The sequence below is a fragment of the Chiroxiphia lanceolata genome, chromosome 2 (genome assembly GCF_009829145.1).
Source record: "Chiroxiphia lanceolata isolate bChiLan1 chromosome 2, bChiLan1.pri, whole genome shotgun sequence".
Classification (NCBI taxonomy): Eukaryota; Metazoa; Chordata; class Aves; order Passeriformes; family Pipridae; genus Chiroxiphia; species Chiroxiphia lanceolata.
Genome location: NC_045638.1, coordinates 47,987,902 through 48,008,679, shown reverse-complemented (window position 1 = coordinate 48,008,679; position 20,778 = coordinate 47,987,902). Strand labels below are relative to the sequence as shown.

The window sequence follows — 20,778 nt, the reverse complement described above, 5'->3', positions numbered from 1 at the left end:
CCACTAAACCGTCCCAGAAAAATGTAATGACAGTCTATGAGACACTGATAATTGTTTACAGTCATTTTTTAACAGGGAAAATATAGGATTAAAAAGGTTGTATTCTGTTGTGGAATCCAGTATTGTGTATCATCAATGAATCTTCTTAAAATTGCTTAGATTTTTGTTCTCCCTATTCTGATGTGAAAGGTAGGTTCTAAAATATGATCTTTCTGAGGGGTAGTTAATGGACTTATTGATGTCCACTTTGTATTAATTTACTTTAGAGCTAATATTGCTTACACACCTTTTTTTTAAAAGTGAGCAGAATTATCCACTTCAGTCCTCCTTCTATTAGATTAAAATAGCATTTTATTGTCTCATCCTAAAAAGACTGAAGTCCCTTTTTCTTATATATTCTGGTTTTAGAATGTAGGTGACCTGAATTGTCCATAGTGATTTAAGTGTCATCCCACCAGGAGAGATATATTGAAGCAAAGTTAGACAGTTATATTACCATCTATGCCAGAAATATCTCATCTCATATATTCTAAAATTAGGGTAGTTGTTTTTCATTGCTGAATCACAGTAATGGGTTATGGTCATTCTGCTCTTAAGTGCATAATGTATTTCCTCATTTCAAACTGAAAGGGAATGCCCCTTTAATTTGGCTAATTTTTTTCCTATTGAATTTTCATGTAGTTAGTCCATGGCTCTGTTTTAATCATACTATTCTGTTATCTACTGAACAAACAGAGTCCACTCAACTTCAACCGCTCAAGATAGGGTTGGAAGTGTATGTGAAATTGGAACGATATGTGGAATGAAAGGGTACACAGTCACCTATATAGTAAAGACCTCTGGTTTGTGAGAAAAGTCACTGGAGGATTCAGCATTTAAAAATAAATAAATAGGAGACAAGAAAATGTGTGGTTACCTGTGTTCAGTTGTGTGCATGCATGTTCTTGTGTACCTGCACCTCTCAAACACTTATGGAACTGTAAACAAGAGCAGCAACAAACAAACTGAGAGAATAAATATTCTGAATCTGGTATCGGGTAATCCAAGCAGCAGATCATTCCCAAGAGAACCTCATTATGATTATTAGGAGACAATTCTTCTAAATATTTACCTCTTCCCATTTTTCTTTGCTTGTAGTAATTTTTTATGGAAGGATAATTTTTATATAGTTGTATTTAGTTACTTAAATATGCTGAGATAAGCAGTCCATGATGCAAACATGACACTCTTAAAGATCACAGCAGTCCTCTTGTGATTTGCACAAGATTTATAAATATTAAACCTACTCCATATAAAAGTTAGATATAGCACATGCAGCTGCCTACTAGATGTAAACGTAGATTTTATACTTATAATTGTAACTTAAAACTGTCACAAATTGTCAAATACTTTTAGACACTAAAGTCATATCTTTGGAAATAAACATTACAAAGCACTAAAAAAAGATTTTCAGACATACTGGCTGACCATTGCTTTTTCATTAAATCATGAGAATATACAACAGCACTCTCAGATCTGACAAACAACAGGACACCGTCTGTTCTTTGTGTTGCTAACTACCAATGTACCTAAAGTGCACACAGCAAGAACTAAAGCAATAGTAAATTAATTTTTGTGATTAAGATGAATTAAAAATTTCAATTACATAACAATCTGTATAATGAAAAAAGAAGTCAATTCAATATCAGTTTGACATCAAATACAGCTTTCTTGCTTTCTAATGATCTTAGAGACTATTTTAAATCCATGTATCAAAGACCAACACCTGGTTACTTACAGAAAAATCAAAAGACATGGAAGATTTATAGATTTGAGAAAATAATGAATTGTGTTAAAAGAAAGTATAGGAAATAAAGCTATTTTTGGACATCCCTGAGAAAAAAAATTGTGCTTGTATAAAATATGACAAAGGATTGATAAGTACATGCAAGAAGTTAAACTGGATAGGTAAGACACGCTAAAGCTTTTTGGTAATGTGAAATTGTGTCTGACACTAGATGATGTTAATACTCCACATATCTAAACTATGAAATATCTTACTGACATTTCATACTGAGTTCACATATAATATGCATCTCTGACAAAAGAAAGACTTTTCACAAAATTAAATTTCATCCTATCAGAGCATGTTATGTTCAATAAAAATTAACTTAAAATAAATTTCTAAAACCTCAGAAATTAAAATATTTCATATACGTTTTATTAAGTTACATTTGCAAATATAATTATATTTTCTATTGCTAACTCTTTTCCTAGTAAGTAAAATCTAGCTAAAAAAGAGCGAATGGCATAAGCTTTCAGCGATGGCTGAAATTTGTTGCACTAAAAATGTAAAAAACCACCAAAGCCTAGACAACTATTTTGGTATGTCAATGTCTATAGCACATAATATTCTTTGCTTCTATGTCACTATGACATAATACCAATGACATTTGACACTATGCCAACATGGTAATGGCACTTTTAAAAGTTCTTTTTTCAGTAGTTATTTCCACTGTGTTAGCTATGTTAAGGTTTCCAATTAATATCCACTTTAAATCAGCGAACCACTTCAGTAAATATAGAATATTCAGTGGTAAAACAGATTTACTCTGCCTAGATGTTGCCAGAATATTTAGCATAAGTCGTGTATATAATAAGTGAGCTCGTGAAATGGTTCTCCATTTTATTCAATGTCTGAAGCTCATCATTCTTTGTAATTAAAATGCTTAGTGTTATGCTGCTGATACAAAAAATCTGAGGAGTTTTCAATACAAAATTAAATGGGGAAAATATCTCAGAACGACTGTATAAGATCACATTCGAACACATCTGCCCACATTTTTCTCCTATTTAAATAGAATAAATAAAAGAGAAGTTTGTTTTCATTCTACAGAGCAAAGATGATAACAAAGAAATGACTGAATAAAAATACCTGCTTCTCAGTTAACAAAGTTATTGCATCTGTGGCATAACCCTTTATTTCTGCTCTGCCATGTATCCCTGTTGCTGGACCTTTTTAGCTCATTTCTGCTTAATACCATCCGTCTAATGACCGCAATGACAACGAAAGAAAGACAGCATCAATTTTTCCCTGTCTCTCCTTTGTTAAAAGACAGTAATTCAGTAATTTTTCAGTTTCTGATTCCTTGGAACATGGTCTACAATTCTACTTGACTTTTTTTTTTTCCCCTGTCCAGTGAGTTTTACGAGGTTTTTGAATTCTTTCCTTATTTTAAGAAAATACTCAAACATTGGCTATGCAATATTATTAAATATAGATAGCAAAACTTATATGCATATATAATACAATGAATATAGTATATACATAAAGAAAAACATCTTGGTTTTGCTTGCATAGGTGTATTAGTATAATGCAAGAATGGTTATGATGAGATTTCAAATGCATGTATATTATAACATGTTTTCAATCATCTAATTAGCCAAAACACTCTAAGGTTCACTACCTGCTCTCCATATCTTTCTCTACCTTTTTTAGTGAGGGGCTCCATGCTAGATGAATTTACCTTTATAAAAGTAGGAAAGGGGATGAACCACTTCAGTAAAAATTTTTGAATTTTATTTTAAAAGCTAGCCAGTGATAATGGAGTGTCGTTAAAGCTGATAGACTTTGCAACTGTGTTGAAGACATCTGCCAGCAGCAAGTGAGGGATGGAGCAGGAGCTAGCCAGGAAAATAGAAGAAAGTGTAAATTGCTCATTTCTTACAGCTGGATTTGTAAGAGGTATCTGTCAAAGCCTTAATGAAAGGAAGACTAATAGCCAACAAGTTCGAAGCTAGAAGGCTCCCTTGTTAAATGACCAGTCAGCCTTATCTCACCCAGTTATTTTAGCTAATTAAATACAAACTAAGAGTCCTAGATTCACTTTACAGCTAACAGAAAGAATTAGGAGTATCTGTTTTGTGCTGAAAAGACTTTCTTTTTGGCTTTTACTTGTTTATTAATTTCTTATATGTAATGCTTTAATGTTAACAGCTTAAATTCAAAAGTTAACTTTTAAGCACTGAATTTGAGCATAAATACTAGCCAAAATGATTGAAAAAAAAAAATCATATCTAGATTTAAAAGAAAGGCAGATTCCTCTTCAGTAAGACTTAGCTTCCCAAGTTGATTGTGCATGGAGCCTGAAATTTTGAGCAAAAAGGTCTTTCTGTATCCTGAGGTTCTTGTACTAAAGTAGGAATCTTATAGTCACTCTAATACAATGAAATACAATAATGAAGTCATTAGTATGGCATGAATCTGTAACATATAGAAGGACATTTCTCCTGATGAAGTCTGTTTGAAGAAAAGTGTAAGTAGTATGAATCCATAGAGACTACTGCAATATTATCTGATTTGCAGTGTTGATCTTGAAGGGATCAGTGAGTAACAAATCTGAAGTTTATAAACAAAAGCAAAATAACCCCCAAAATAACACCACCACCACCCTCAAACTCCCAAGATATATCTTTATTCCCTTGTTATGAAGAATAATGTTTTCTTAAAGGAACTCTAATCCTGACCTGAATGAAAAATGCAAACTTCACAAGCTTGCATCCTATGTTTCTCCACTAACAAATAGATAGAGGTAGTCTCTGTGGAATCTTTGGTCATAGTTATTGCAAAGAATCATAGAATCATTTATATTGGAAAAGACTCTTAGGATCATTGAGTCATCAAATTGTATTTGTTCTCTCCTTTTGCCACCTGTAATTTTCCAGCCTATGAAGTCAGTCATTCTTTTAAAAAGCAATCTGAAAAAATCTTCATTAGCGTGCAACATCTTCTACAACCAGGTGAGTACTCAGGGCATCCTAGGAAAATCAGAGCTAAACTCGAGAAAGTTGAGCAGTTTCTGCTGTTTCTGTGGCTTTTTCTTGGTGATGAGGGATTTTTCTCATGACTTAAACTTTTCATCTGCAAATATTGTGTCCTGGAATAAATTTAGGTGGTACAAATATGTGAAATATACCTGAATTTTTTGACCATTCCATGATTAATGAAGGGGTGATAGATATAGATGAAATCCCCAAGGAAATTATCAAAGACATATATCACATTTGGGGGGCCCTCTGGTGGTCTAGTGGTTAGGATGCGGCGCTTTCACCGCCGCGGCCCGGGTTCGGGTCCGGTCAGAGGAGTCCCCCGGGTAGATGGAGCTCGTCAGCCCTGTAAGGCCATCCATCTAAGAGAAGGTCACTCTAAACAAACCTACGTCCTGAGGACCTCACTGCCACCGTCCAAGCTTGCTCGGCCCCGGCAGATGAACCTCAGGATTAAAGGGTGGGCTCAGTTCAGCGCACACTGTGTCTCACCTAAAAAATCCACTGTGCAGGCTCGAAGGGCAAAGACCCTTCCCAAATCTTCGTTCGCGAAGACTGGCCATACATACATATCACATTTGAGAAAATACTTCACCAGATATCTTAATCACAGTTCTCCTGATATTTATGTGAAAGATTGGGGTTTACATATAACATAGGATTGCATAATCATAATAATAAGATACTGTGGGTTTTTTTTGTGAAATTATTGTCATTACTGAATCCAACCCTACTGGGCACCAAGTTACAAAACAATGTTTTAAAAAGTAGAGCGGACAGATATACTTGCTCAGCCCTTGGAGAAAAGCTAACAGCTTTCATGTTTTCTAATTACTAATAATTCCGAAATCTACTTTTAATCACTTATAGTATCATCTTGTTATCAGCAAAAAAAAGAAAAAATTGCAAGAAAATATGTTAGTGGACACACACAGGCAAGGTCTCTAGATGGCTTATGTTGTCCAAATAAAGGGAAGTTGTTCAACAATTCCTTTTCACATTGAGTTTATAAAGTGCTTCACATGTTTGCATGAGAAATACAGTCAAGGTAGACTACGATGTGTCTGTTTTTTATTAAATCGGTGCTCCAATTTACCCTACTCCAAGGAACCAAATTCCTAGGTTGTCTTCTCAAGCCCAGGTTGACAGCCTGAGAACTGTGGTTCTGATATTTTGTGTACACCTGCAGGAAGCTGAGAAAAAGGAGAGTCAGAATGATTCCACTTAAGCTCTGTAGGCAGTTAAGAACCTCACCAAGCATCCCAATGGAAGTACAAACAGATGAATTCTGCTGTTCTACGCAGTAAAATCAGTAAGTGAATCAGTCAGAAACCAGGAGGCCATGAGAGACACTGAATGTGCACAAGTCAAACTGATAGTTGTACAGCCTTGAGCATAAACAGGAGAGAAAGATTTTTTTTCTGTCAGCATTGTATTCTTCCAGAGAAGCATAGAGTGTATCTGGTTTTCAAGAGATAACATTTTTTCTTTCTATAGATGCTTCTTCTATATTGGATTAAAAATAACTTAATACTTCTTATTTTCAGAAACAAGAACTGATTCAGGTTTTTTATGTTCTGTAGTGGTTCATTTAATCAAAATGATACAAAAGCTTTTATGATGTTGCATCTGTCCTTTTTCTTATAGCAAGCAATGAATTTTTTTTAAGTGACTTGTAGAGTCACAGGACCCCTAAATGTCTGGTTTTTTACCTGTACTCATTACAATTAAAATCAGAGTCTGATTGTTTTATTTGTCTGGGTTTTAGTTACTTAGAATTGCTTTAATTTTTCACTTCAATTTTACCCTTCATTAAAATAGATCTGATTTTTTGTTGTTGTTCTTGGTTTAAGTAGGAGTAATACTGTTTCTTTTTCATTTCATGATTTTCTTTATCTTGACCATTTTTTCCAGTGTCTTGCGCTCAAGACGTTCATATTCCGTTTCCCCTGCCTGCTGTTATGTGCAGCTAGCTGAATTTGGGCTAGTGTTAAATAGTGTTAAATCTTACATAAGTCACCCTCCTAGCTGGTTTGAATTTGATTGAGTTTTAAAGGGATGCGTTTTAAAAATAATGAATTCACCATTTGCCTTGATGCAATTGTTAGAAATTAAACAGCTTGACTACTGAATTTAACTATTGTAACTCCCTGCTGTTTTCTTTTTCTAATTTGTGAAGCAAGATTTAAAGATTTCAAACCAATTATTCAATATTTTTGTAGGAAGCCATTTTAATGTTTTAAAGTATATTAACTTGCATAGTTATAAAACTATTTTCATAGAAAAATAATTAGTTAGAGAAAACATTTCTAAAATGAAAAAAATTAAAGAATTAATTCTTCCAAATTTCATTCTACGGTTATACAGTTGAATTAATTTGATACAGAATGTGCAGCAAAAAAAGTCATATTTTTGTACATTATGACCTGAATTATTCTAACATTATGTTCATCGAATGTTTCGCAAAACACTCAATAAAATAGTAATACTGACAAAACTTTCTGTGGTTAACTTTTCCTAGCATTCAATTCACACTCTATGCTTAAACCTAGCAGGAAAAAAATAAATTTAGGACAACGGGTTGTGCAACTCATAGATTGGGAAGTGACTCAGTGAGAGGTTTTATGTATGTGCTTTTGTATATCTGCTTTTCATGGTGGTTGTAACACTTGAGAAATCTCTAGGACACAAAGTATGTCTTAGCTAATAAATGGTCAGTGAAGAGAAAAATAGACTATTACTTGGTCAACAAAATATCTGCTGCTGTTCACAGAGATATCTTCTGACATCCTTCTAATTTTATATATACCATATAACATGGAAATCAAAAAATCTTTACAACACCGCCTCTAAACATTACCTGGCCTTATCAAAACATATCTTTATCACACAGAGGGCAGAACATATTCCAAAGGTTCAGTACCTTTCATACAATAGTGATCCAGAACAGATTTTTTTTTTTCTATTCTGCCCCCTTTGTGATATTCACACTTTGCAAAGGTTAGAAACATAAGCACCAGCTCCTTTCTCAGACATGTAAATTAGCTGATGGAGTAAAAAAATTGGTAACACTCCTCCAACCTTGTGGTGCTACAGCAGTGGGACTGCTGTGGGACTTCTGTGGTGAACTAGGAAAGTAACAGGAGCAATTTCAATATCAGTTCAGCCATGGTATATATATCCTTTGAGTCTCCTAGTGAAACTAGTCGCAGATCACAAATCAAGTGATCTGTTTACAGAGAGGAAGAAACAAAGCGCTGCACTAAGAAATGGGAAGCTGGTACTATGGAAGAAGATTGTGAACAGAAGACTGAATACATGTTTCTTGCATGCAGTGTATTGGCATGTCCACCTTAAGTTGTGTCCCTTTCATTTCAAGGGGAAAAATACTCTTCTAGGACAATCTCTTCTGAACAAAACTTGCAGAGTTAGTCTAAACCCCATTCTCTTTCTTTGGGGCTCCCAGAAAGTTTCTCTTCTGAAAAGCAGTAGAATGTCAGCTGAACATCTGGAGAAGTAAAGACAACAATTTTCCATCATTGACTCCTTAGGGCAAGTAGCACAGTCTAGCTTTCAGCCAAGCATACCATCTCTTTTACCTTCTCTAAAACATGGTGGTGTTATTCATGTTGTTTATCAGGAATGAATCTTGATCTGTGTTATTCTTTGATTATAACTGGCATATTTCTTTGAGGTTGTCAGATATCATTGTTCAAAACCAAACCAAATAAAATGTTTACAATAACAGTATTGGGGTAGAGTGCTTAAGCCCACGGTCTGGTTTTTTTTTTGCCCACATAGTCATAACAGGAGGAATCATGATCACTCAGATTACTAACTGAAACAAGAACTAAATAGATCATTGTATATAAGTTGTTAGAATTTACGTTGTATAAAACCATGTATAAGAACAGCAAAAGCTGTTTCACACCAGGGTGCTGTCTGGCCTAGTGTTTTATCTTCAGCAGCAGCCGTAAGAGGGCAAAGAAAACTTAAAAAGGCAAGCATATGTGATTCTGGATCCCTTTTCCCACCCACGACGTGGGGTGGTCCAGTTCTAGTTCTATTTCCATCTCAGGAACCATTCCGACGTCTTGAAGGACGGGGAAAGGGAACTCCAGGGGTTTCTTCAGGGGTTTCTTCTGGCCCTGAGCCTGGAGGGGAGAGGTGCCCTCCCCCCACGCACGTGGTCCCATGGCAGGCACAGAGACAGCACACCGGGCATGGAGAGGAGGCAAGAGAGCCTTTATTGTTGGGGATGTTACATTTATAGGGTTTAGGAGGATTCACAGAGTAACCAATTAGAAGTCTCAAGGGGCTTACAGGAACACCCAATCACAGGAAGGGGTTAACAAGGTCCAATAAGAAACACCTCAGAACACCTTCCCAGGACATTCCTGAGATAACACTACCGTGGGGGGTGTTGGGAAGAAGAAGCATGTGTTTGCAAAGAGACCACTAAAAGCCATTTTAAGACATGTTTAAACAACAGTTTTCCCATATAATGCAGGTTTAGTGCCACATGTGATACTTCTTCCCCCCTCAGTTTCACAGCTCCCTGCACTTGCCCTCCTGAGCAAGTGTCCTGATCCTGATATCTGTTCAGCAACTTCCAGTTAATCTCTCTTCCGAGTACATTCCAGTCTCCTCATCAACCCATGTGAACTTATTCCAGTGGTGATGACTTTTAGACAGGCATCCCACATATCTGTTATTTGCTGATTATTGGAGGGGGGGTTATTTGTTTGTTTGAACTTGGCTCTTATTATTTTCTTTAATGGTCCCTGGATCCTGTACTGGGAGGATTTGTACACTTGAACATCTGCATTGAAATGCATTGACATTCACAATTTGAATTTATGCATTACTCAGAACTTAAGCTAATGCAGCTTTGGTTATTGATGCTGTTTTACATTTGTGTGTGAATACCAATGTGGACATTAAAATAGAGCTGATAAATCTTTTCTTAAAAGAACCTTTTTTGTTCTTTAACTGAAAAGAAAATTTAGGAAGTTTACCTCAACTGCAAAGATCTTCATTACAGATCAATATAAATTAGATGCATACAGTGTGGAACTACCCTTACTGCCCATGTTAACACTGCCTTGAAGAAATTATTAGCTTCACTATCATCAATCTCTGAAGACATTCACATGATACAGTGTCAGCAGTGAAACTATCAGTTACAATCAATATTTTATAGATTCTGAATATGTTCTGCCTCTTTCAAGATATTTTAATAAGATTTTGGAAAGAGGGTGATTAGGGATATGTGTGTATTTAGAGCTTTCAGATACACCTTTGTAGCTTCTTGTTTACTAAGACCACAGGTTTTCCTGAGTGGAATATGTGTTTTACATTCTGGGATAATCATGTCTTCTAATAAACTTAACTAACCACACTTGATGCTCTTCACACTTTTCACCTCCACAATCTCACATAAATCTCACAGGTTTCATTGTAGAATAATATATTTCTCTTGTTTGTGTTAAGAATTTCACCTGCTCTCATAGTTTTTTTCGTGTTCCTAATTTCATGCATTGAAGGATATTCCATGTTTACCCTCTGTTCAATTTGTGATTTTATAAAACTCTTTCAGGTGACAGATCATATACTTCATACTATACTTAAGATGTAACTCTCTCATGCATTTCTACAATAAAATTAATCAAAAAGGAAAGGGCAGAAAAAATCATAGAATCACAGAATATGCTGAGTTGGAAGGGACCTACAAGGATTATCAACTCCAACTACTGGTCCTTCACAGAACCATCCCTAATAGTCACACCGTGAGCCTGAGAATATAATCCAAATGTTTATTGAACTCTGTCAGGCTTGGTGCTGTGACCGTTTGCATGGGGAGCTGGTTCCATTAGCCAACCACCCTCTTGGTGAAGAACCTTCTAATATCCAACCTAAACCTCCCCTCACACAACTTCAGGCCATTTCCTTGGGTCCCGTGACTGGTCATCACAGAGAAGAGATCAGTGTCTGCCCCTCCTCTTCCCCTCAAGAGGAAGTTGTAACTGCAATGAGGTCTCCCCTCCGTCTCCTCTTCTCCAGGCTGAACACACCAAGTGACCTCAGCCACTCATCATATGGCTTCCCTTCAAGGGTCTTCACCATCTTCACTGTCCTCCTTTGGACGCTCTCTAAGAGCTGAATATCTTTTTTGTATTTTGGTGCCCAAAACTGCGCACAATAGTCAAGATGAGACTGCACCAGTGCAGAGCAGAGTGGGACAATCACCTCTCTTGACCAACTGGCGATATTTTGCCTGATGTCCCCCAGGACAGGGTTGACCCTCCTGGCTGCCAGGGTACTGCTGACTTAGGTTCAACTTGCCATTGACCATGAGCCCCAGGACCCTTTCTGTGGTACTGCTTTCTATCATCTCATTCCCCAATCTGTACAAACATCCAGGGTGCTCCATCCCAGGTGCAGGATTCTCCACTTGTTGAACTTCCTATGGTTACTGACTGCCCAGCCCTCTGATTTGCCAAGGTCTCTCTGCAAGGCCTCCCTGCCTTCAAGGGAGTCAACAGCTCCTCCTAATTTTGTATCATCTGCAAACCTGCTTATTATCCCCTCCAGTCCTGCATCCAAGTAATTTATGAAGACGTTGACAAGAACTAAGACCCAGAGGTCACCGGTGTGATGTTCCCCCGTTCACTATTACCTTCTGTGCTCGACCCAATTGCTCACTCAACGCATGATGTGTTTATCCAGCTGCATGTTGGACATTTTGTCCAGAAAGATCCTGTGAGAGACAGTATTGAAAGCTTTACTGACATCCAAAAAGATGACATTAATTGGCTTTCCTTGATCAGCTAGGTAAGTTACCTTGTCATAGAAGGAAACCAGGTTTAATAAGCAGGACTTTCCTCTCATGAAGCCATGATGGCTGTGACTGATTATAGTTTAGCATGCCATAAAATATTCATATATTTTTAATAAATAATTGCTCATTTAATTTTATTATTTCGAGATTATATGTATTAGTTTTTCATCATGTTTTCAATGAACAGTCAAGAACACTCTGAATTTTTAAGGCATTCTACAACCATTCACAGCCACCTCTTACAAATGAATGCTTGTGTGTATCAGGAAACCAGAGAGTGTTGTGATTGGAGTGCTTAGAAGACTGAAAAATCAGGTCAGTCTCAAACTGTTAAACAACACTTTATCAGAGTGACATTAATTAACATCACACATTGACAATAATTAGTTATTGCACATTGTTAATCATTATCACAGCATATGAAATCAATCCTCTCTTAACAATCATACTACACCAGCTGTGAATGTGCAAAATCATAGAGTTAATGCTGTGTCGTCAGCAATAATAGCTGCAGTCTATTATGTTCTTATTCACTGAACTCAATGTGTACTCCTCCTGAAGTCCTCTCCCTGCTTCCACCTCCCCATATCCTATTTCAGGGGTTTATCCTTTTATAAGAAGTGTGAGTCTCTAGGCAGTCTGCAGCTCTTAGCCTCCACCCTGGGGTTATACGCTGTGTGATGCCTGAAGGAGCGTCACTTTCACAGGCTTCAGCAGGTGTCTCGCCCTCTTGTGTGGCTTTCCCCACCCCTCTCTTTATCCCCCTTCCTGTCCACCCTTGCTTGTCAACTTCTAGTTTTCTTAAAACAAAACTAGTCCTTATCCAGCTTTTCACTATGCCTGCAAAACATCCAGAGGTCTTTAGTCCCATGCTCCTGAAAGAAGGGTCAGATCTGAGTTTGCACCAGAATGCTCAGAGCTGTGTTCAGGCATTGTGTTCTTGTAAACCTTTGATGCATTAAGGTCCTTTTAGGTTTTTTTGATTTTTCTAATTTTTGTAAGTTTTATAAGTAGTTATATAGTAGAAGTGGATTTAGAAGCAGCAGCACTTATTTCCTTACATTTAGCACAGAAACTGCACACATTTCCCCAACCCTCTTACCCCATTCCATGTTCCCCATATCAATTCTACCCCTGGATTCCATTAATATATGTTTAGTCTCACTCTTAGATAGGCCTGTTCTGTTTGAAGAATGCTTGTATCTTGGCCCAAACCGCAGAACATGGTCAGGAACTAGGTCACCATGTACCCCTTGTACTCTGAAGAAGATGATCGATGAAGCAAGGGTCCCAAAAAAACCCCAGCCCCAATTCCCAGGGTGGGGATGGATCAGGGCAAAAGCCGCAGGGTGGGAAAACTTCAGATTAGACAGGCAGTATTATAAATTGTAACATCTGCGGCACGGGGGTCACGTGTGCGTCGTTACCAAATTAAATCCTTTTCTTATCTCATCCCTAATTAAATTGCTTTGGAGTTTTTTTTCTCCTCAGCTCCTTTAGGCACCACTTTCAAAGACTGATGCAACACAACCTCCCTGGGCAATCTCCACCACTACTCAACCAAGGCCAAAAATGCTTAACCAGCCTAGAGTTGTTTAGTTTTCCAGGGCCTCTCTGCTTTCAGCCCTGGGTAATGAGAAAATTACCCAGGGTAACAGGAGCTACTTGCTACCATGTTCACACAGCCAGTTCCCATAATAAACTGGTAAAAAAAAGGCCACGGCTGGGCCTTGCATTCTCAGTAGGAGGCCTGTGGTCTGTATTAATTTTTTGGGCAACTGCATATGGAAATGCTTCTCCAATTATACAATGTCAGTGTCCTACCATTTAGGTTTAAAACAAGCTGAACATAAAATCTGCTTGCTCTGCTTCATCTTTCATGGGTAAAATATTGATAGCCTCCATATTTGGCTACAAAAAATGAACCCTATAGGATGAAGTTACTGGTGGCATCCTATTGCAAATAATGTTATCCTCACTTAACTACAACTTCATATTAAATTACTTTTTCAGACTTCATGAAAAATTATTTTCTGTAAGTCTAAGCATAGTGTAGGAACCTGCTGACAGGTAACTGTGTGCTTAACTACTTCAAAAACTCAAGTTTGTTATGCTTCGACCAGCTATTTCTGAAAGTGTCATTAGTGTTATTTCCTGTTGCATATTTCTCCACATGCCTAATATTTTTACTCATTTCTTAATTATTATTTCTACTGATTTTGCTTCAGTGTGGAAGGACTTAACCTTTTTAAGAATTTCTTTAGTTTCTTGCATGTCTACGTTGGCTCTTATGGTAATTTAAAAAAAAAAATTAGGTAACATTTATTAGCTCTGAGACACCACTAATTTTCTGAAACAAAATCAACACATCCGCATGCTATCATTTGCCCCTGCCCCTTAATTGTTTTCAATGAACTTTTCCTCTTTTTAAGAACTCCCCTTATTTGGAAATCAAATGTTGCTGTATACGCACAACTACTCTTGTTTCTTTTTTTACCTTTGATGGTTTTATTTCTCACACATTTGAGTTGGATACACTCTGCCTAGATATACTCACAGCATTATCAAATGTTTATAGATCTACATACTATTGATAAAACAAGGTAAATTCTGATTAGATATTAGGAAATCTTTATACATTCTGAGGAGAGTTATGCACTGGTACAAGCTACCCAAAGAGATTACATAGTCTTCACCACAGGAAATATTCAAAACTCATTGGATGCAGCTCTGAACAAACTACAATAATTGGTCTTGCTTTTCATGTGGACTTGGAAATAGTTTACTTGGAAAAGGATTCCTTCCAATCTAAATAATTTGGAAGTTCTATGGTCAGCAGCTTCCTGAAAATCTTTTATTTACCTCTCTGCTTTCCTATATCTTTGTTATAAATTACCTTGACTATCTCTCATCATAATGTTTTCCTTCTCTTTAATGGTAACCATTGTTGCACTACTGGAAATGGGAAAACATGTATTGTATTAGCTGCCCAGGAAAGCCACATGGAAAGCCAACAGCTTATTTCTATAGCTGGTGTTTATTCTCATTTGCAGACTTCAACTCTCTAGAAGCATCTGCTTTTTCTGTTCTCTAAAATGAGTGATTTCTCATTGAATAGCATAGTTAGTTATGATCTTAAAAAACATAGTACTGTAAAAAAAATGCCCAAACCTCAACCTTTCTCTCTTATTATGTACTATTATAAACTGGGAGTTTGGGTTGCATGTGAAATGTAAGATCAGCCCTTGATTGTTGTATTTCATGGTATCGCTAATATGAACCTCTGTAGTTTAATGGTGTACGCTCACATTGTAATGACAAACAAAAAGCAACTTAATGTTATTTTGAAAGAAAATTGCTTTCTTTACAGCATGGAAAGATTAGATGATGGAGCTCATATTGCACTGATGCAAATTGCAGTTTCTCGAAGTAAATTACTTCTTTTTCCTTGTCACGGTACTTTGTTCATCAAATAATACGTAAGTCAATTTAACAGACTAAAAGAAAGCTAAAATATAACCAACCATACCATATATAGTATTGTTGAACCACTTTCTTCTACTATGCAGATTTGTGTATGTGCAGCAAAGTTGTTCTCATTCTAGATCCTTGATTCAAGTTTTCACCAAGTATGCTGTTCATCCCAAAATATGCAATTATGAGAAACAAATAATTTGTTGGTTAGATGTATCATATAGCTTCGGCTATTTTTTACCTGGCTTTTCCCCACATATTTATTTGCACTTTTCTTCTTAGAACTTTTCAGAAAATTGAATTACATGGAAAAGGTTGAATCCTGTTAATTGGACTAAAAGAGATTTTCCAGCTACACTGTTTCAGCTGGATGTTTATCTCTGCATTAAGTGTGCATTTCTTTGAAAACAGCAAGAGATTTTTTTTCCATTAAAAGTGTTTGCTACTAACCTGGTATTTGAGAGTTTGATTTTTTTTCCCTGAGAAAGTTGAAATTTATTTTTGTTAAGAATATCTGTGTTTTCCAATTTAGCTTTAATTAAAATCTTAGATTATTTACTGACATCTGTGTCCTAAGTCTAGACATGAAGATTTTTCATTAGCAAGGATTGACATCCCTGCTCATTTGTAATTACTCAGATCACAGTGAGGAGAATGAAGGGGAGAAAAACTGTGCAATTAAACACTGGAATTTGGGAGCAGAAGCACAATTCTCTGTTCCATCAGTTCCATGATGTAGAATTAATCTCACGTAATTTTGTGAGGCAATATTGAATCATGAACAATTTATGGAAATAAATTTAACTATTTAGAATGCATTTTTTCTTAACAAACAAGTACATACTTCCAGATAAACTGAACTGAGCCTAAAAGTGAATCTAAAGGAAACCCAGGTTGATTAGCTCAAGTACAGAAATGAACATTATAAGCATCTACATTCAGATGCATCTCATCATATTAATAATTATTTAAAAATATTAACAATTAAAAATATTTATAGTGGGTTGACCTTGGCCAGCTACCAACTGCCCACCCAGCTGCCCTTACATTATCCCTTTTCAAAAAGACAGAAAGGGAGAAGAGAAAATTAAAAAATCCTTTTAAGTTAAAGCAGAAACTTACATTTCATCTATACATTGACTTCTTTTTTAGTTACTATTTTAAGTGCTATGTTTCTACTGGGACTTCACACCTTTCCCTCCCTAAGTATCTCAGTCTGTATCTACATAGTTTCTTTTGTGATTTATTACAGTTTTATCTTTCAGATTTTTTATAATCAACTTTGTAAGAAGATAAAAAATTAACCTGATAACTGTACCAGACATACGCTGGTATGTGCCTATCAATAAAAGAAACTGAGAACTAGAGTTTCTTTCATCTCTTAGTGTGATGTTGGTTACTAATTGCACTGAAATATAACACAAGAATTCAAGTGGGGTTTTTTTTCGGGCAAAGGAGATTTACTTTTTTCTTTCTTCTTAAATCTCTCATACTCAATCTTTTATGGTCTTTGATCTGTGAGTCTATATCCATCTGAATATTGTAATTCAGAAAAACAGAGGATAATATCAATAACGAAATTCCAGGTGATTTAAGGAACCTCTTCTTTTCTCCCAATTACTTTTTTTTCCTATTCCAAAACTGAGTTTTTTGTTTAATATTTATTTAATATTTATTTAATATTTATTCTTTCATACAGTTCATTTTTATTCTGTTACAGAATAACTGCATATATGACAAAGAATGAATATCAGTTTAATATTTCTGGTATTAGAATAGCACATCCTGGACGGCATTTCAGTAGATGGGATGAAGTTCAGTCTGTTTAGGAAATGTCTTCTTTTCGGTGAAAAAAACCCCAACAAATCAACCTTTCTACCACATTTGATTATCCTTTTGTTTACTGAAATGGACACTGTTAAGTGAATTAAGGATTGAAAAAGAAATTCAAGGATGAGGGTATTACATAAGCTATAATCAGAGGGAGTTAGTGCATCATTCTGAGTCAGCATATCATAGTTTACATCAATTCTAAGTTAACTTTGGTTTACTTTTTCGGAACATTTTCTTGAAGTCAGTTTGCATTAAAAAGCACAAGTTTTCCAACCATTGTGTTCTAGTTACAAATTACTATAGGTTACTAATATTAATATAGCTTTTAATACACTGATAATTATCGGCTGCTAATCTGTCATGTTTTTTTCTAGATGTTCACTTTGTAACAGTTTTCTTAACAGCCACTTCTTTTTCCAGTTATCTGCTCATTCTTTCTGAAAAAATAAATAACTGAAAATAACGATTGAAATCATATAGAGAACTACATAAATTTGGGGTAGACTATAAAACAAAATATTTGCTTTTTCCCATGTTGTACTAAGGCAAATGAATATAAAGAAATTTCGTAAAACGAAGTTTTAGTTCAGAACACTGCTTTAGTTTTGTTGGGAATTTGATTAGTGTCTCTAATACTTTATGTACCTAGCAGTATAAATGCCTAGCATTTATGTCATTGGAATATCCTAAGCTAGTAAAGCTCTGCTATTCTTTCTACCAGCAATTTCCTCTTTTAAGCTAAGCTGGGCATCTCAGGCAATACTTTACCACCAAATCATTGAAGTCTTACATGGTAAAGCAGATGTCAACTTTATCCCAACTCACTGAAAGACAAAGTAATCAAAGTAGCAGATATTTTACTTAACATACAGAAAGCAACTAGTTAAATATGAAGATGCTATTCGCACAGGAAGAGAAAGATTGGATCTCTAAGTGTAACTGAAGATATTAAAAACTTCATCTTTTGTCTCTAAGCAGTTCAAGGAAATCTCTCATTTGACTTTGTCTACTATCAAGGAGTTACTGAAGACCAGATATCACAAAAACTCACTACATCATGTTAGTCTTAAATGCAAACTTAAAAATCAAGCCTCAAACGGGCACTAAAAAGCCAGATCTCACTCTTTCACTTTCACCAACAAACTGCATTGTTTGCCCATATTTATGTAGCTTCACCAGAAAGGGTAAGTGCACCACTAAACTGGATTGCAGTAATCATTGTAATAGTATGGTGAGAGGAAGGATCTGTGGCTCAAAGCCCAGGGAAAACAGGTTGCCTCGTCAAGGTGAATTTGCACAATTTGTATCTTTGGCATTGGGTTCTGAGGTGAGGTGAAGTCACCCTCCGTAACCAAAGGAAAACTGCAGGCATCCACCTTCAAATGCTGCTTCAGTCTGTGAATACTAATAGTACCTGTACAGGGGACAATAGTAGAGTTGTATAAGAACTTTCATTATTTGGCATTTCCTCTTGGCTCTTGTGGTGGTTTCACTCTAGGCCTTCCTGGAGACCAACTTGTAGCCAGGAAGGAACTAGAAAAGTGATCACGGAAGTATTCCATGCTATTCCTTTACGTAACTCGAGGTATAAATAAAGCCAGCGGGAGGGATCTCGCTCTCTTCCTCTCCGGCGAGGTTCGAGAACGGTGGATCCCTGTTTCGGTCGGGCTTATCTGGAGCCGAGGCCTATAGTGACTGCCGTTATCTGCCCGCGTGAGGGGAGAGCCGAGGACCGTGTCTGGTCATCCTGCCTGTTCGAAGGGAAGTGGTGAGATTTTTGCTAGTTTGCCTTCGGCTGGCCGTTTGACTTGTTCGGTCCTTGCCCCTTTTTGTCCTTCTCCCTTTCCCCCCCTTCCCCCCCCCCCGGGGTGTGGTATTCTCCTTTTGTGTATCTGTCTCATATGTAAAGTATATACATATATATATATATATATATATTTTGCTATAGCTTTGGCTGCTTGGTTTTTTTTTTTCCCTTTTTCCCTCTCTGGGAGGCGGGTTCTTGTTGTCGAGTTTCGGGGGACTTGGCGGGAAGCCAGCTCGAAACTTGTACGACATTTTTGGTAGCAGAGGATGGTTGTTTTGGTTAAGTTTGGCTTGTTTTGATAAACATTTTCCGGGAAGACAGCCAAGCTCGGTGTTGTTTTGCAAATCAATCTATTGTTTTGGGAACAGGTCTGGGAACACTGCCAGAATCTGGGAAAGCAGCCAAGGAAACTTTGTTTATATAAACAAAAGTTTGTTTTGGGATCAGGAAGAAATAATAACAAAAAACAATGGCTATTTCATTAATTTGTCTTATAATTCTAGCCATCTTTACACCTGTGCTAGGCTACTCTATAGGGAGACGTCCAGACCTTGAGGATGGATGGAACGAATTGCTTCCATTCTTTAATTTTGACATCGAAGGTTTGGTAAAGGAGATCCCCATGGTTAAAATCGGCTCTAATTACTATATAAATCTTATTGCAACAGTACTGTCATTGATAAAGGTACTGGAAGTGCTCCTTAAACTTGGAAGAATGGGGTTCCGTTGCTTTCCCTCTTGTAGGAAAGATCACACCTCAAAGGGACTCGCTGGAACTTTGGAAAGGGCTGCAGACAGGCCAGTCCCCGGGTGGCATGGAGCTTGGGAAGATTTCGGTAGATTAGTAGGACATGTGTCACCCCCCATTAATTGGGAGTTCACACCAGAACAAATGTTTGATTCTGGTGAGATGGCCCACTGTTTGGCAGAAGGGTGTTTTTCCTACAAAGATCCGAATATGCAATTCTCTGCTTTGTGCTGGGGCCTGGCTAATGCTTATCGAGCTGCCATAGACCACCTCCAGAGGGTTAAGGTCGACACAGAGACCCAAACCACGCCACTTGAAACCAGTGATGTCCCTATTAGGTCCACAGAAGTTGGGGTCCAAACACAACTTGAAGTCAATACCATCTCTACTAAGTCCACTAGAACCGGGACTCAAGCTAAGAACCGGAAGGTCATCATTGCCCCTGTGAAGAAGAAGAAGACGTGGGTAAGGGAGATCAAGGAACTTGCGGACCCATCTCCGCAACCAGAACGCACAGAAGAAAGAGAAGAAGAAGAAGAAGAAGAAGAAGGAACAGAGGATGTTGTGAACGAAGGAGCGGCAGCAATGGGAGAAGGAGCAGCAGCAAGTGATGAAGGCGCGACTGCGAGAGAGGAAGAAGTGGTTGTGACTGAGGAAGGAGCGATTAGAAGAGAAGAAGCAGCTACCAGAGAGGAAGAAACGGCTACACGGGAAGGAGCACGTCCAAAAGAACTAGGGGCACGCCCAAAGGAATACAGAATAGCATCAAGAGAAAAGAAAGCAACAGTACAAACGGTCGGTGGTATATTGTCGCTTGATGATTTATATCCTGACTACACATTCAGTATTACAAAAGACGCAAAGAAGGAGTCAAAGCATCCCCCTCAATTGGAGGGGGAATTATCCCTACCACTCCAGACTCAACCTTCTCTTGGAGGTATGAATGATTGGAGGAGAAGGCCCTTATCTCAGCACGCGGAAGATTACTCACTACCTCCACCCGCGGGGTATCGCGAACGACACAGGAGTCCATCCCCATGGCGTGAATGGCATAGAAGTCCATCTCCACGGCGTGAACGACGCAGAAGTCCATCTCCGCGGCGCGAGCGGCGTAGGAGTCCATCCCCACGGTATGAACGACGTAGAAGTCCATCTCCGCGGCGTGAACAGCGTAGGAGTCCATCCCCACAGTATGAACGGCGTAGAAATCCATCTCCACGGTGTGAACAATATAGAAGCTTATCCCCACAGTATGCCCAGTCTCCACCT

The 20,778-nt window shown here is 37.4% G+C and overlaps 1 long non-coding RNA gene across 1 annotated transcript; it reads left to right on the top strand.

Annotated features, from left to right (window-relative positions):
- Positions 1-310: 310 nt before the first annotated feature.
- On the top strand, positions 311-20,196 carry LOC116782279. The gene is made up of 3 exons (XR_004355193.1): positions 311-321; positions 16,024-16,028; positions 20,068-20,196. It is a non-coding gene; the product is annotated as an uncharacterized LOC116782279 (long non-coding RNA).
- The last annotated feature ends 582 nt before the right edge of the window (positions 20,197-20,778 follow it).